The sequence below is a fragment of the Choristoneura fumiferana genome, chromosome 23 (assembly GCF_025370935.1).
Source record: "Choristoneura fumiferana chromosome 23, NRCan_CFum_1, whole genome shotgun sequence".
NCBI lineage: Eukaryota > Metazoa > Arthropoda > Insecta > Lepidoptera > Tortricidae > Choristoneura > Choristoneura fumiferana.
Window position 1 is genome coordinate 10,746,216 of NC_133494.1, and position 15,859 is coordinate 10,762,074.

At 37.7% G+C, this 15,859-nt stretch overlaps 1 long non-coding RNA gene and 1 pseudogene across 3 annotated transcripts; one reads left to right on the forward strand and one right to left on the reverse strand.

Annotated features, from left to right (window-relative positions):
* The first annotated feature begins 3,585 nt into the window (after positions 1–3,585).
* On the forward strand, positions 3,586–5,966 carry LOC141440876 (uncharacterized). Of its 2 annotated transcripts, none has more exons than XR_012452756.1 (4): positions 3,586–3,930; positions 4,094–4,356; positions 4,697–4,822; positions 5,795–5,966. It is a non-coding gene; the product is annotated as an uncharacterized lncRNA (long non-coding RNA). The 2 variants fall into 2 exon arrangements; XR_012452755.1 differs by having other exon boundaries at positions 3,589–3,926.
* LOC141440875 (enoyl-CoA hydratase domain-containing protein 3, mitochondrial-like) lies at positions 5,962–12,108 on the reverse strand (annotated as a pseudogene). Its single transcript, XR_012452754.1, has 7 exons — positions 11,937–12,108; positions 11,732–11,844; positions 10,410–10,545; positions 9,724–9,823; positions 8,311–8,402; positions 6,994–7,082; positions 5,962–6,496 (listed from the first exon to the last, which is right to left on the reverse strand). The product of XR_012452754.1 is annotated as an enoyl-CoA hydratase domain-containing protein 3, mitochondrial-like (transcript).
* Positions 12,109–15,859: the final 3,751 nt, after the last annotated feature.

Here is a 15,859-nt window from a genome sequence, read left to right on the forward strand (position 1 = left end):
GGTTGATCTTGGCTGCTTGCATGCGAGGCAGGAACGCGTCCATGTTGTGCATCTTTGTTTATTCCTGCCAGATGTATTTGTCCGACAGCAACTTAGATGTCGCTCTGATGCAGGGGGCGCAAGACCAGGTAATGCGTTGAAGACCTGTGCTCTGAGTGGTGCAGGTACATACGGTCTGACTGAGGTGGTAGAAAGTCGCAGTAGATGTGAATGCCAGAATCTGGGATGTAAACTCTCCTAAGTTGTAGGGCGGTCTGCAGTCTGGGCAAGGAGCTGCTGGAGCTCTTCATCTGATTCCTGTGCAGCAGCCAGTTCACGTGGGCTCACTGGTTTGCTGATCGATTCTACCCTTGAGAGGGCATCGGCGACAATGTTGTTTGATATCGGTCGTGAATTGGGCAATAAATTCAGGTGACGAAATTGGCGGGAGTGCACTTCTCAGGTTTTTGTTGATACGCAAACGTGAGTGGACGATGGTCAGTAAAAACCAAGAAATGTCTTCCTTCTAGCCAGTGCCGGAAATGGTGGTCGCTTTTTGCATAACTATGGTCTGTTCATCCTCAGAGCAACACAACCATTCACCATGCCACCAGAGATATCTATCTGACATCTGTCTATCATCCTGGTTATGAAATTAAAAACTGCTTTTTTTTTGCAGGGCTGTGACAAATCTGATTTCCGCAGAAGACGAAAGATTGGAAGTCATGAACGAAGATTCAGACGATTCCGATCGCAACGATGACGGCGGCCGTACGGGCACCACAATCGCCCTAGGTTTTACTAAATGTATCGTAAAAATATAGATTAAAATTGTTTTTTTGTTATGCATCTTTGAAGTATTATTATTAAAGGGCAACACACACAGAAAGCGCGCGCGGGTCGGGTCGTGTCCGCCGCGTGAGCCGCGCGGTTCGTTGCATTCACTCAGAGAGCGGGTCGGACCCGCGACGGGCCCGCAGCGGCTATCAATGTTGCCAGTTAGTGACTTAGTCCCTAGAAGTGACGTGACGACTTTTGTTTAAATCTTAGCGACCGCAAAAAAGTTTTGACGGCAAAAATGGTTTATCTGGCGACTTTTGGAGTACAAATTAAACAGTTCTAGAACCAATAATAGATACATTTTTGACAACTCGACACAGAATTATTATACAGTGCGCGAGAGATATATGTGGAAAACGACAAACGCGCTCGCTGCGCATCAAGGTCAAACTTTATTTACTTACTTAATTAATTATAATTTATGTAATGTTGGCGATGGATGGATTTTGAAAAGAGGCTGATTTTTTTTATCGACAGGAGTAAGCTTATACTAGTCAATGGAAGAAATATCTGATTTTTCTGTAGTACCAATTAATTAAAAAATACTTAAGATTTTATTCTCGCCAAAATTAACTAGCTACTGCGCATGAATACGGTTTTTAGGGTTCGTAGCCAAAATGGCAAAAACGGAACCCTTATAGTTTTGCCATGTCTGTCTGTTTGTCTGGCCGTCCACGGCTTTGCTCAGGGACGACCCGCGCCCGCTGTCTGTGTGTTGCCTTAAAGGCTGACGAGGAATATAAAAACCTGACGCGAGGTAATTTCTAACCTTTGACACATATAGGACATTTCTACTTACATATAGCATGGACCACCATCATATGGACAGCGGTGTCGGTGATGTTATTAAAAAATATAGACTTTCTATGACAAATACTTTTATACGTTGTGAATTATTTTCCTTCCAAGGCTATGTACTTATAATATTCGGCATTTTAACTTACAGAAACACAAAAATAACATTTTAAAATACCACGCGCAACGTTAAACTTTGACAGCAATATACAGATGACATTTGAATTAGTGTTACCAGTGTAAGAAATTAGTTCTATTGGTTTTCCGCAATAGGGTGAGGTTTTTATAATTCTAACATATCTACTGTAGATCAGAAAAAAAACACCCGCACTCTACGTCTATGGGAGGCACCCTAAATTTTTTTTCACTTCTTATGCTCGTAAACTTAGTGTATGCTGTATCTAGGCGACATAAAAATACTTTTTATGCTCTAGTGCATAAAGTTAAATATTCGTCTTAGACCAAGGCAATCAGGCGTAAACAGCCACAAACAACGAAGTTTCTACATATATATTTTTAATAATTTTTAATTTATCATCATCATCATCCCAGCCTATATACGTCCCACTGCTGGGCACAGACCTCCTCTCAGAACAAGAGGGCTTGGGCCATAGTTCCCACGCGGCCCAGTGCGGATTGGGAACTTTTAATTTATATAAAACTAAAAATCAATCAAAATAGATCAATAAAACTAAAATTTATAATTATAATAGTAATGCGTGAACAATAAAAGGTACGTAGTAGGTGAACAATTGTTTCCACTGTTACTATTTCATTTCCTCGCAATCAAAGTGAAAAGCAGAGTGTAAAACTCGAGCTTAAACCCATTTTCCCCTCGACGTGTCTATCTACCCTCGCCGTGCCGGTTCGGGTGGCTTGCTATATGAATGTCTTGGGTAAAACGACTCGTTTTATGCTCTTGTTGTACAATCTACTCTTATTAGGATTCCGTACCTCAAAAGGAAAAAACGGAACCCTTATAGGATCACTATGTCAGTCTGTCTGTCTGTCAAGACCCTTTTTCTCGGGAACGCGTGGAGGTATCAAGCTGAAATTTGTATTAAATACTGAGATCTACTGTCCCTTGGAGCTGTGAAAAAATCAAACTTCTAAGCCAACGCAATCAAAAGATGTAGCCGTTTATGCTGCAAATTTCCGCAAATTTTCGAAACTCGCAAGGGAATTAAAACCTACAGGGTACTTCCGCGAACTCAGAATCTTGAAATTTGGTATGAAGGTAGCTATTATAACACAACCAACGACTTCTTGATTTTCTATGTCTGTCTGTATATATCAATGACCAATAGGTATAATCTGACCCCACACTGCGTAGGTACATTTTGCTTAAGATTAGGGCTCTGCATACACTGGATGTATTAAATCACTCGGGGGAAAAAAAGCGAGAAATATCTAATGTGTACGGAACCCTCGGTGCGCGAGTCCGACTCGCACTTGCCCGGTTTTTTTTCTACTATTTTGCCAGCATAGTTGCTGTCGTTGCTGTATAGGTACGTAGCAAAATTACAGCTTTCTATCACTAATAGTTTCTGAGCAAAGCCGCGGACGGACAGACAAACATGGCAAAACTATAAGGGTTCCGTTTTTGCCATTTGGCTACGGAACTCTAAAGAAATGCTATAATCGACGTATCTGGTTTGACCACGGAACCATGTTCTGAATAGACATCGCATTGAATATTTCACAATAGCATAAATTTTAACTGCAGGGCTACTACGAAACTCGAAGTTCGCGTCGAACGCTCTTTCTGACACTTATACTATTTAATACGAGAGCGAGAGGGACGGCACGATATGAACCTCGAGTTTCGTAGTAGCCCTGCTGGAATGCCCTTGATGTCTGCACGTTTCTTTTTACGGAACGGAGCGTTGAGATACGGGCATGCATTTGCAGTTATCATGGGTTATGATTTAGGATTATAGTAGAAAAATAAAGTTAAGGAGTATATGTACCTACAGTAAAGCAAAGATTTAAAATTAAACATCTTGCGATGCTCTTATCACTCTTGAATACACAATAATCGAATCGAAACTTGTCACAATTTCGATCCGTTATCTATATCTATCAGTATCATAACGTAGCTCCGAAACGTAATTGTATAGGTAGGTAGGTACTCATTTTATTTTGATTGATTACCGTGTTGATTACTATCAACCACAACCAGTGTTTTCACTCCCTCCCAATGATACACAGACACAGTAGGTGCAGTACCTAAAAGTTAATTTTGTGGACAGAAATGGGTGTTATTTCAAGTTTATTTGGTTTTCAAAGCCAACCTGCGCGTATTCTAATTTGTAAGTAGGTATCGACTCTTAAAATAATTACTTAAGTACACCATTTAACAAATGCTAGAATATTTTTATACTTAACGTACTTACCTACCTACTCGAATTACGAAAGTGAAGTGTACATAATAATATACTACATTTAAAACCTTACTTTGTGTCCAATTTTTTTCCAGTGGGAATAGATGGCGTTGGTAAAACAACCATTCTCTACAAAATAGTAACTGGACAAACTGTAAACACTATACCTACAGTAGGTTTCAACGTTGAGAAATTCACCCATAAGAAAGTTAGTTTATCTTTATGGGACACAGGACGAGGCGGTAAAATGGCGCCACTGATGCGTCATTATTATGATGGAACCAAAGGGATTATCTTTGTTATTGATTCTACAGACAATGAGCATATAGATGAAGCCGAATATGAACTAAGGAGATTGGTGTGTCCACCATTTTATTTGTGATCCCATTAGGAACTCTTTCACGAAAAAGTTTAAAGTTAACTCTTTCTCCTTAACCCTTTTCTTGGTATAATATTGTATCATAATATATGTATGATACACTATTTTAAATCATCTTTTTATATTTTTGTTAGCTCTATACAACAATCCATGCCAACTTGCCAAGATAATGTTTCACATGCAAAAGTTCTACAATTGTATAATAGGTTTTCTGACTTATTTTCTTGTTGTTTATTATGGTTGAAGGATACTTAATATATAATTAAACTTTTATTTTAATTACTATTTATTTACTTTTAACTTTGTACCTACTTTTTAGTTGCAAGAAGACGAGTTTCGAAATGCTCCATTTCTGATCTATGCAAATAAACAGGACCTACCTAATGCTAAGAGTCTGGATGAGCTAAGGGAACTATATAAACTACATGATAGTAGAAAAAAATGTGTAAGTTCTATTAACAGCAAATGATCGATACCTACACGTGTCAATGACAATTCATACGTAATGCACCGAACAGGGGCTACTACGAAATTCGATAAGAGTGAGAGGGTCGGTATGATATGAACTTTGATTTTCGTAGTAGCCCCCAGCGCCGGCTCTTCTAGACTGGCTAGCGAAAGCTGTACACGAGAAACCGCGGCAAATTTAAAAAAAAATGAGGCTGACAACACTTGCTGTACACTGATTAAAATTTAATGATGTTGATACTTAGAGATTATGAAAAATTTCCAGATATTAAATTATACTCAGGGGCTCCTCAAGCTACATCAATATTCATATAGTAGGTAATGTGTGAAAGTTGCTGATGCACTTTAGGAGTCCCATGGTAAATTTTATGACCTTCGTCAGTGCCCATTTATAGTCCGGATGCATTAGTTTTTGGACCGTTTTGACCAGATTGGCATTGAATATAATCTTCTAACATAATCTTATAGCACGATTTTTTGTTTAATTTTGTCGTGTGTGTGTTGCCGACTGTGGCGTTCAAAAGGTTAACCTTAACCTTTAATTAAATATCTAGTTTTTTTTTGTGATTTAGACTAGATACCTACCTACCTTTACACCAATTACTACATTTGCGTTTGAATTAATTCGTTCGTTTTACCGACTGTACCTCAGAAGAAGGGTAAAGTATGGTTTGGACTTCAGCGGGATGGGTATGTATTTCTATTTGTTCGTCTGATTGCGGCCTCCTAACAGTTAAAATAGTTAAATGAATGAGGTTTAATGTAGTACCCCTGCGCTACACTGCTCTTCGCGCTGCTGCGATGTTAGATGTAGCCACGCTACGGCTCTGCCTTCTTTCCTCGCCACTCCCATGCTACTTGTAGTGTGTGTGTGGTGCAGGCATTATATTATAACCATGAGGTGTTGCTTTTGTATAATATTTTAACATTTCACTTGATTATTTTTCAGATACACTTACAACCGGCTTGTGCTGTAGAAGGAAAAGGATTACATGAAGGTTTAGATTGGCTTTGTATGGAACTAAACAAAACGTAATATTGATGTAAATGAGTATCTACCACGGAAAACCAGTGGTAAATAAATAAAAGGTATCTGTAATGATTAAATGTGATAAATAATATTGTGCTTGATTTATTATGAAATGTCACCTTTTCTGTACAAAGTTAATAAAAATCTAAAAATATAACAACATGCAACAATATTGTACTTAAATACTATGTAAATATTTTAGCTTACAAATGAATAACATATTTGTATAAATTCTAGTTTATGTTATCCTTTTGCCAGACGTAGATAGGTATGGCTAACTTTTTTGTATCAGACAGAGTTGCTAGTTAAAGCCTATAAAAAATAACCAAAATTATTTGTGATTCCAATTCGCCTTACGCTTCTCTACAAAACTTTTTATACCTTCTTGCCCATCATTCATGTTTATGTTTTCAACCATTATATTCTCGCCTAGATCATATGCTTCAAGCAAGCTCAAGTCGATTTGTTTGTAGTAAAATTGTTTGCCTAGGGCAATAACACTTCGGCTCTTGTGTTTTATGCTTTCAACAATTTTGTCTACTTCTTCGTCTAGTTGATCTGCTGGAGCTACTTTAGTGACAAGCCCACTGTCATAGGCTTCCTGGGCCGTTAATGGTAAACCTGAAATGCATATAAAACACTAATATTACAAATTTACTAATATTATAAATGAATGAAAATAGTAAATTAGGCAGAAAATCTCTGCTGGCTGAAGCTTGAATAACGTACCTACTTACTCGTATAGGCTACTTTAGGGCGGCACATTTAGGGGGCAGCAAAATACCATAAAAAATTAAAGGTATGTGTGAAGTTCCCAATCCGTATTGGGCCCGCGTGGGACGTGTATAGGCTGGGATGATGACGATAATTCCGTAACAAAAAAAAAATGTCGCATGTAAGATTCGGACCGATTAGAATGAGTACCCTAAATAAGAGGGCGGCAAAATTGTCTTCTGCCCCGGGCAGCTGACACCCACGCTACGCCACTGATTTTTGGACATTTTGTTGTTCTTGTTATTTTGTTGAACGGATGACCTGGTGAAATCCGCGGGTTCACGGTGGATGCTGGCCTACACCAACAGAAGCAATTTCAAGATGATGATGATTGTTGTTCTTACCCGTAAAGAGCATGTACATCGCTCGCGACTTGGGTACGCATCTGCCAACAGCTATTCCAGGAGTTGAGCAGAATATTCCAAAGTTGGCACTGGAATAAATATTTCTTTATTACTGCCAGAGATTTTAACACATTTTTAGGGTTCCGTACCCAATTTATTGTGATTTTACTTGTATAGTAATATATTATTGTTTTTTGTGTTTGGTGGTGGTACTGTTGGGACCGTTAATAATCATTTTTCTTTCTTTCTTTCTTTCAAAGGGTGCCAACGGAACCCTATTACTGAGGGTCTATATCGGATGGCATACAATTATTAGTCCTATTGTTGTGTGGCATAACGTACCATCTTTTGTCCTAATAACGTATGGCATACTATTATCGTTTGTCCTAAATATTATTTGTCGAATGTTGATGTGCATAATACGGTATTTGACAACTCCTGATTTTGCCATATCTTAATATAATTATGAAAATATAGATAAACAGATAGTGTTTAGCGAAGAGAAAATTTAAATCGGTTGAAAATTGGATTTATAGTGATTTTTTGTAAAATCTATATACCTGCCTATGCAGCAAGTATGGCGGTACTGGCGTGTGACGTCACATGTCAGTATGTCTTTCTCTGTCTAATCTTGAATTTCAAACCTATATAACTTTGTTATTTGTAAAGGTAGCTTAAAAATTGATTTTTCATTCGATAACAGGCATTCATAACAAAATAGTCAAATACCGTAAACCGTATTGTAATATTATTATAGGCCTTAGCCTTCTAGGTAAAGTAAACTAATTTGGTTCATTAAGTTCACTTCATCGATTTGAGGTACCAGCTTTTTTCAAAGTAGGGACGATATTTTACTTTAGGTAATTAGATTTTAGAGATCAATATTAGGACAAACTTTTAGGACTTTAAATGAGTATGCGCAAAAATTATTAGGACAAACGAGTAGTATGCCATTCAACAGTATGCCAAACATTTTTAGGACAAAAAACGTTATGCGATACGACAGGCACCCTATTACTGAGACTCCGCTTTCTGTCTGTCTGTCTGTCCGTTCGTATGTCACAGGGCTCTATCTCTTGAGCCGTAATAGCTAAGCACTTGAAATCTTCACAGATTATGTATTACTGTGGCCGCTATAACAACAAATACTAAAAACAGAATAAAATAACTATTTAAGGGGGGCTCTCATACAACAAACTTGTTTTTTTTGCCCTTTTTTTGCTAAAATCTAATGTTGTATAGAAAATGGTACGGAACCCTTCGTGCGCGAGTCCGATTCGCACTTGGCCGGTTTTTTCTTTATAATAGTGGTCTCACCCAGGCGTGGAGAACTTGCTAGTGTCCGAACATACAACTAAATCGCATGTGGCAACAAGCTGGCATCCTGCTGCGGTTGCAAAACCATTTACCTGTAAGAAGAATTAATATAAGTACATAAGTTTAAAAAAATTCAATGATTGATGCCAAGCCAATTTTGTTAAAGACGGTTAGACGCCTTTTAAATATCTTCTACAAGCGTGATACGCGGCGTTCGTTTGGCGCGAGGAACGAATCACATTAATTTGTACGGTAGAAAACGCCAAGAATACGTCAAACGGAGCACGCCCAGCCTGCAGTGTGACCTGTAGTAAATGAGATACCATTTTTTTATATAACAATTTGAACAATTTAATGAACTAATGAAGTTACATAGTGCACAAAAATACTGCGATAACGATAACATTTGTCATATTTTCGCGAGCTTCGCTAGGGCTGTTTTAGGTCATGCGAGGGCCCTGGGGCGCACAAGAACTTGTGTGGGCAGTAGCGGCTTTAGGGTAGGGCGCGGTGGGGCGACCGCCCAGGGCGCCGGACTGAAAGGGGCGCCTGCAGGCGCCACGCGCCCCTTTTATCCTCTCGCTCATTGAGCGAAGCCTCTGAGGCGGGTGGGGGGTGCAAATCTCGCCCAGGGCGCTGGAAGTACTAAAACCGGCACTGTGTGTGTGTGTGTGGGCAATTGGGCATTTTGGAAAATATGGAAAATTGGGAATTGGGAATGTGAGTCTGTATTGTCACAGAATAAGTAATAGCACAAGTAGTATTGTGAATGCGTGAACTTCATATTATTCAATAAAATAATAATTGGTACCTACTGTCAGTTATGGCAACTCTGCCGTTCCAAGTGAACTCTACGAACTCTATTATAGCAAGGTAGAATAAACATGTTACAGCAGGCGGCACGGAAGTGTAGCGCTGGCTGTTGAAAGAAAGGATTTTTGTGCATGTGACAGTTGCGCGAGCTGGTCGGCAGTTACGCTTGCTAAGTGCACCCACCCCGCGCATCGCTCACTTCCCCTTCGATACCTTACTTTGTACTTTTACACATAAACGGTCATCGCTACACTTACCTTTATTGTATTATAAGAGGGAGGCAAATAAGCATGCGTGTCATCTGATGAGAAATGATAATATTCGAGCGTACCGCTCGGTTGAACGTCAGTGATATACGGTACAATACGAGACTTCGAATTCGAATTTCGTAGTAGCACCGCAGAAAGACAAATCGCGACAATTTTAATTGCGCTAAATTTAGCATCGGTATTGGCTTTAATTTTCATAAATGTAACCTTGCACATGACCCCTTTTAATAACATTTGCCAAGACCTAGGTATTCGGCCCCCTACTGTAGATGTTCCATCCAGGAGTTATTCTTGGTAGGTAGAGTTGCCACATTTGATGGTTCTAACTTACTTTAGCTATGACAGGAACAGGGCTTTGGACTATGGACTTCATTAGCTCAGTCGCTTTTTTGAAACACCAATTTATGCTGATCAATCCCAGTACTTGATTGCTGAAATTATAAATTAATTAAATGAAATACTTTGTAACACAAGTAATATTTAAGAGCAGGATTTAAATTCAATTTTCAAATTCAAATTCAAAAAGTCAGTCACAAAACTTGTTTAGCAGGAAATTAATTGTACCTAATTCTAATTGTCTTGTCATGCAATAATTTACATCACATTAAATTATATTGTAACGGATAACTCACGTCTTAAACCGAGTTTAAGTTTTCGGGCTATTTCTTAGCCCTTCTTCTCAGGAGCACGCGACTCAGCGGCTGCCGCAACACGCACACCCCGAAATAGCTGAAACATGTCGAGCTAAACTCGGTTTAAGACGTGAGTTATCCGTTACAATATCATTTAATATGAGTGAGTCTCACGGTAGTTTCATGTTCAAAAATTTACATCACCTCATAAGTATTTATTTCGTTGAAAAAACCAACTGTAAAACCATGAATTATTTTTTTTACCCATAGAAAAGCAAAATAAACTAAACATTGATAAAATTTACCTCTTAATGGACACAGCAATTTTTGAATGCTAACAGATAAATAAATCACCAGACTTTTTTCAAAATTCTTTCTAACTTACTAATTCTTTTAAATTATGTCCAGCTGAGAACACATTTCCTTTTGCAGATAAGACTATAGCTCTTAAGGAGGTGTCTTCTTTATTTGTATTGATTGCTTGTATGAGGTGGCTCATCATATCCAAAGATAAAGAATTCCTGGACAAGAAGTGTTTCATTAAAAAAAAATGCTTTGCTAATTATTTATTAAATCTATGGTCTCTCGTCTCCGGAGGCTAATATAAAGACAAAAAGTGATAGTAACAGGAAAAGATATTTTAACTTCTCATGCTCGTAAAGTTCGTGTTTATGCTGTATCTAGGCGGCATAAAATGTCTTTTTATGCTCTAGTGCATAAAATAAAATCTTCGTCTAAGACCAACTTAAGGCCAAGGTAATCAGGTGTCAACAGCCACTAACAAAAAAGTTTCTACATATTTTTTAAATAATTTTTAATTTATATAAAACTAAAAATCAATCAAATCAATCAAAATAAATCAGTAAAATTAAAAAAAATAGAATTATTATAATAATGCATAAAAAATTAAAGGTACATAGAAAGTGAATTATTTGTTCTACTGTTGCTAATTCATTTCCTTGAAAAGCAGTGTGTAAAACTCGAGCATTAAACCCATTTTCCCCTCAACGTGTCTATCCACCCTTGCCGTACCAGCTCGGGTGGCTATATAAACATCTTGGGTAAAATGGCTTGTTTTATGCTCTTGTTGTACAATCTACTATTTATGCCTTTGTGATGGTTTCATTTAATTACATATCCACAAAGTAGTATGTGGCAAACAACAGCTATAATAAAATTGTAACCGCTCATATTTGATGTACTCTATGTCCCTAAGACAGACTTACACAGAGCAGAGTAAGCTAACTGCCAGTTAAGAGCTATCCCAGGGGTAGTATTAAAAAGTATGGAACTGTCATCCCTACCCCTGGGCTAATGATTACTTTTTCAACCCTAGTCTAGGGGAGGTAGTACCATGCAAGTGGCTCTCTCCGGGGTAGGCTAATACCACTTCTGTTGTGTTATATTTGTTATGAAAACCACACAAATTTGCCATAATGTGGTTTAAGACAGGTAATTATTCCAGAAATGGATGAGGATGTATTCTTCTAGCTGTTGCCTGCTATTTAATCTGCAATTTTTGTATTATTTATACTGGTTTTTTAATATATGTAGGCAAGGTACCTATCCAAAATTTAATGGCAATTGGTTCATTAGTTAAGGCGTGAAAGCAGAACAAAAAACAAAATGATTTGCGGATTCATAATAGATATCAGAAAGATGGTTACTAGATGCTTCTATAATACACATATAATTAAAATTAAGTACTTCGTTTTTTCATGGTTCAAAGTAATTTCTCTTGTCCCATCAGATTCTTTTGTTATTAAATATTGACTGTGAACACTGCGATATACAAGCAAATACGGTTTATAGATGTTTCTCTGAAAAATAAATTACATGTTTATTTAAAATATTGAAACAACTATTGTTAATTCTATATACATGTACTATTCAAATACTTTTTACTGGTTACCTTTATTGAAGCTAACATATTTAATCAGAAAATTAATTAATTTACGTTAAACCTGTACCAACAATGGAAAGGTATTTTTTATATAAATAAAAATATTGTTTATCACAACTTTAACCTAAAAACATTGATAAATTCGTACGAAGTTCATTCATGGAACCACAGACTACTAAAGGAACATACATTACAATACTCTTTGCATGGAACAATGTACTTGTACTGTACTATGGCTCATAACAGCTCATATCATAAGTTCATACAACTATTCATTATCATTATCACTATTTTCGTTCGTGTCATGCAAGTGTCATGTCGTATAGGGCGCAGCCACATGCAAATCGCGCGACGCTCGTTTCTAGGTTTCCAGCGATATATCTGGTCACGTGACATATAGCAATGAAGCTGAATATTTTGAGCTTAATCGCTGAAAAAAAAACCTCTTCATTTTCGAAAAAAAAAACACTTTTTTTTCATTCACTCCAATTTATTTTATTTGTACCACTGCCACGGCCACGACTGCTACTAAATAAATCAGCTTCCAAAACCAAAATCATTCCTGCAAGCAGGCAGACATCTTGTTGCTGCTGCTCGACACGGCGACTTGACGCTTGACACTATAAGTCGCAGGAAATTCAGAATCATATGCAAACGAGCGACGAGCGGCTGCATGTGGCCGCACCTTACTTAAAAGTCACGATTGTATTGACTTTTTGTTCAATATATAGGAATGGACAGAAGGAAAATAGGCTCTTTATAGTGCACGCTTTAGGAAGTCATTTAATAAATTTAATTTTTTTAGTGTACGGTCCAAACTTAGTTTTATTTGTTTGTATTTGTTGTTGGCCGCGACTCCGTTCACGTAGAATTCGTTTGTTGCTATCCCGCGGGAACTATGCAATTTTCTGGGATAAAAATTATTCTATGTCCTTCCCCGGGACTTGTACTATCTGTATACCGAATTTCATCTAAATCGGTTCAACGGATAAGACGTAAAGAGGTAGGTAACAAACAAACATACAGACTTACAAACTTTTGCATTAATATTAATATTAGTGAGATTAAATTTGCTATTTTTCATACTTATCATAATTTAAAAACAACAAAAAAACATCCTATTTGGCTAAAAACAGAAACATGTTCCTATAAAATACCTAAAGAGGCAGAGGTAAACAACATTCTGCAAGAAACGGAACGTTTATAACGTTAATTTAAACAATATTTTCTACATTATTTTATATTTTTTAATCGACAGTTTGAATCTAAATGTGATGGACCTTAAATCATATACAATAGTTAACTTTTCACAACTGAAGCACTGCTCCAAATTTCATGAAAATTGGAATGGAAAAAGCTTGAACTTTATAGCAGGAGCTAGGAGTAGAATATTTTTAAACAGAATAAGAGCGGATGAGTCCACGAAACACAATTATTAAATAAATGCATAAATATAAATTGAATTAATATTATGTAGCGAATTACGTATTAATAATGTGTTATTTTGTAAGTACTTTGCGTATTAATCTACTTACAAAATAAACAAAAATTATGACTTCATCTTATTCTTTTATTCATCATCATCATCATCATTACGACCTAACAAAAAATGTTTAGAACCCCTCCTTCTGAGATCTTCTAGAATTCAATGTTATCCTGAATGGAGTATAAGTATCCCACGTAAGTGCTTTTAAAAGTAACCCTATCAATGGGATATTAATCTGTGGCGTGGCCATAATTAGGGCTAATGAATAGTTACGAAAATTAAAATTTTGGCTTTTTGATATTAGGGCTAGTGGTAGTGAAAGTAGGATTAAAAAATTTCGGGCTACCATAGGAGAACCGTGGCCTATTGTCTAATGCACTGACGTTCTCCTCGCGATCGCATTCATCATCACTTCCTATTCTCATCTTATATCGTGACAGAAAGAAGTGGTGAATACAATAAGATTGTGATTCCAAGTAGTATGCGAAAAAGGCCTCTGTTTTATGCTTCGTTTACATGACGTAAGTTTGCAAGAAGGAAGTTAAAGTTGAACAAGTCATTTAGTTGCCGGATTATGGTGCATTCATTGCTTTAAAATCCAAAATATGCCAGCTCAAAGAAAAGAGGGATAATTGTCTGAATTAGCTTCTTTTCATCATCATCATCATCATCCCAGCCTATATGCGTCCCACTGCTGGGCACAGGCCTCCTCTCAGAACAAGAGGGCTTGGGCCGTAGTTCCCACGCGGGCCCAGTGCGGATTGGGAACTTCACACGCACCATTGAATTGCTTCGCAGGTTTGTGCAGGTTTCCTCACGATGTTTTCCTTCACCGCAAAGCTCGTGGTAAATTTCAAATGTAATTCCGCACATGAATTTCGAAAAACTCAGAGGTGCGAGCCGGGGTTTGAACCCACGACTCTCTGCTGGAGAGGCGATCGGTCAAACCACTAGGCCACCACGGCTTGTAGCTTCTTTAGTTTTCTTCTTTGTACCTATAGAATGTTGCAAGTGTCATTCAACTCACTATTATGCTGGAGAGTGGTCTCTGGGCGGTTCATGTTAAGCTGTGCTGTGCCATGGAAGGGCCATGCCAGTATCGGGAACAATAAATAATTCACCGACATTTTAACACGTCGAATCTGGCCGTATGTGGCTCTGTACTACGAACAAAGTGCAGAATTCGAACTTCGTATCTTGAACACTTATTTTGTACGCCTACATCTAGGTCTCATAATAGTTACTACTTATCTTTAGATATATCTTTGGCAAATTTATCTACTTGTGTAATCACGCGCTGCTGATTATGTCGTGCTGCCTCGCCCCCGCCACGGCGTCTCATTCCTAGGGACGGTCGCGCACAAAGTTGTGGGGCTGTAGACAGGGGTCCCTATCGATTCGCATACTAATTGGAAGTCCGAATGTAATATTTGTCAGAACGATCGTTTGTCATAATTCTTTTTTCACTGAATATAATAGTTGTTCTGAATTGTTATATAACAAACCTAACCTAACCCATACTCGTAGTTTTCTATAGGATGACTATTTAAAAATTTCATAAAACTAAGGTTTCAGTGGGAAAAAAAATATGACAAACGATGATTCGGACAAAAATTACGGTATGACTTGCAAAGAGAATGCGAACTTTGGCGCTCCCTATAGATAGCTTATGGAAACAGTACCTTGTAAGTACCTACCTCGTTCTTAACCTTTCTATTTCGTGGCCTTATTCTACTTATAGTTGATAAGTTGGCTTAACTACCTAACTATCAATCAACTCCATCGTGTAAACCAAGCATTTCTACTTAGTGACAGTTGACACTAATAACACTTATTGTCCTTAATGCGTTGTTGTGACAGCCACACAGAGCATTGTAATGTAATGTGTTGTATTGTATGTTGTATGTGAATTGTGCGATGGCAGGCCACGAAGTGCAAAATTCGAACTTCGTATCTTGCCGTCCCGCTGACGCTTTTGTTATTTTATACGAGAGTGAGAGGGACGGTACGATTCGAAATTCGATTTATTTCGTAGTAACCTGGTGGCTCTGGTTCAGTTAATTCTCATTCGTTGTTCAGTTAGGTTCAGTTGAACCTATCGGGTGTTCCCAGGTGTTCCTTAAAGTATAAGCACAAGTTCTATGTAAAATAAAATTAAGGTAGGTATTGTAAATGATTGTCATGCCATTTTTTTATACTTGAAAATTAAATTTAAATACTACATAAATAATGGTAAGCTCGGATTCAGAAAAAGGATCTTGGATTCTGCACAGACCTGTTTCCCACTACTTTGGAGGCTTTCTACCAAGTCTCAGTGAAATCGGCTGCCTTGGTGTTTTTCTGAAGATAAGCTATGGCAAGTAAGAGATGTGCCGATTAGGGCCGGCGCCACACTTGACGGAAATTCCGTCGCGGATGGTCCGCGACGGAACGCCCATACATGTTA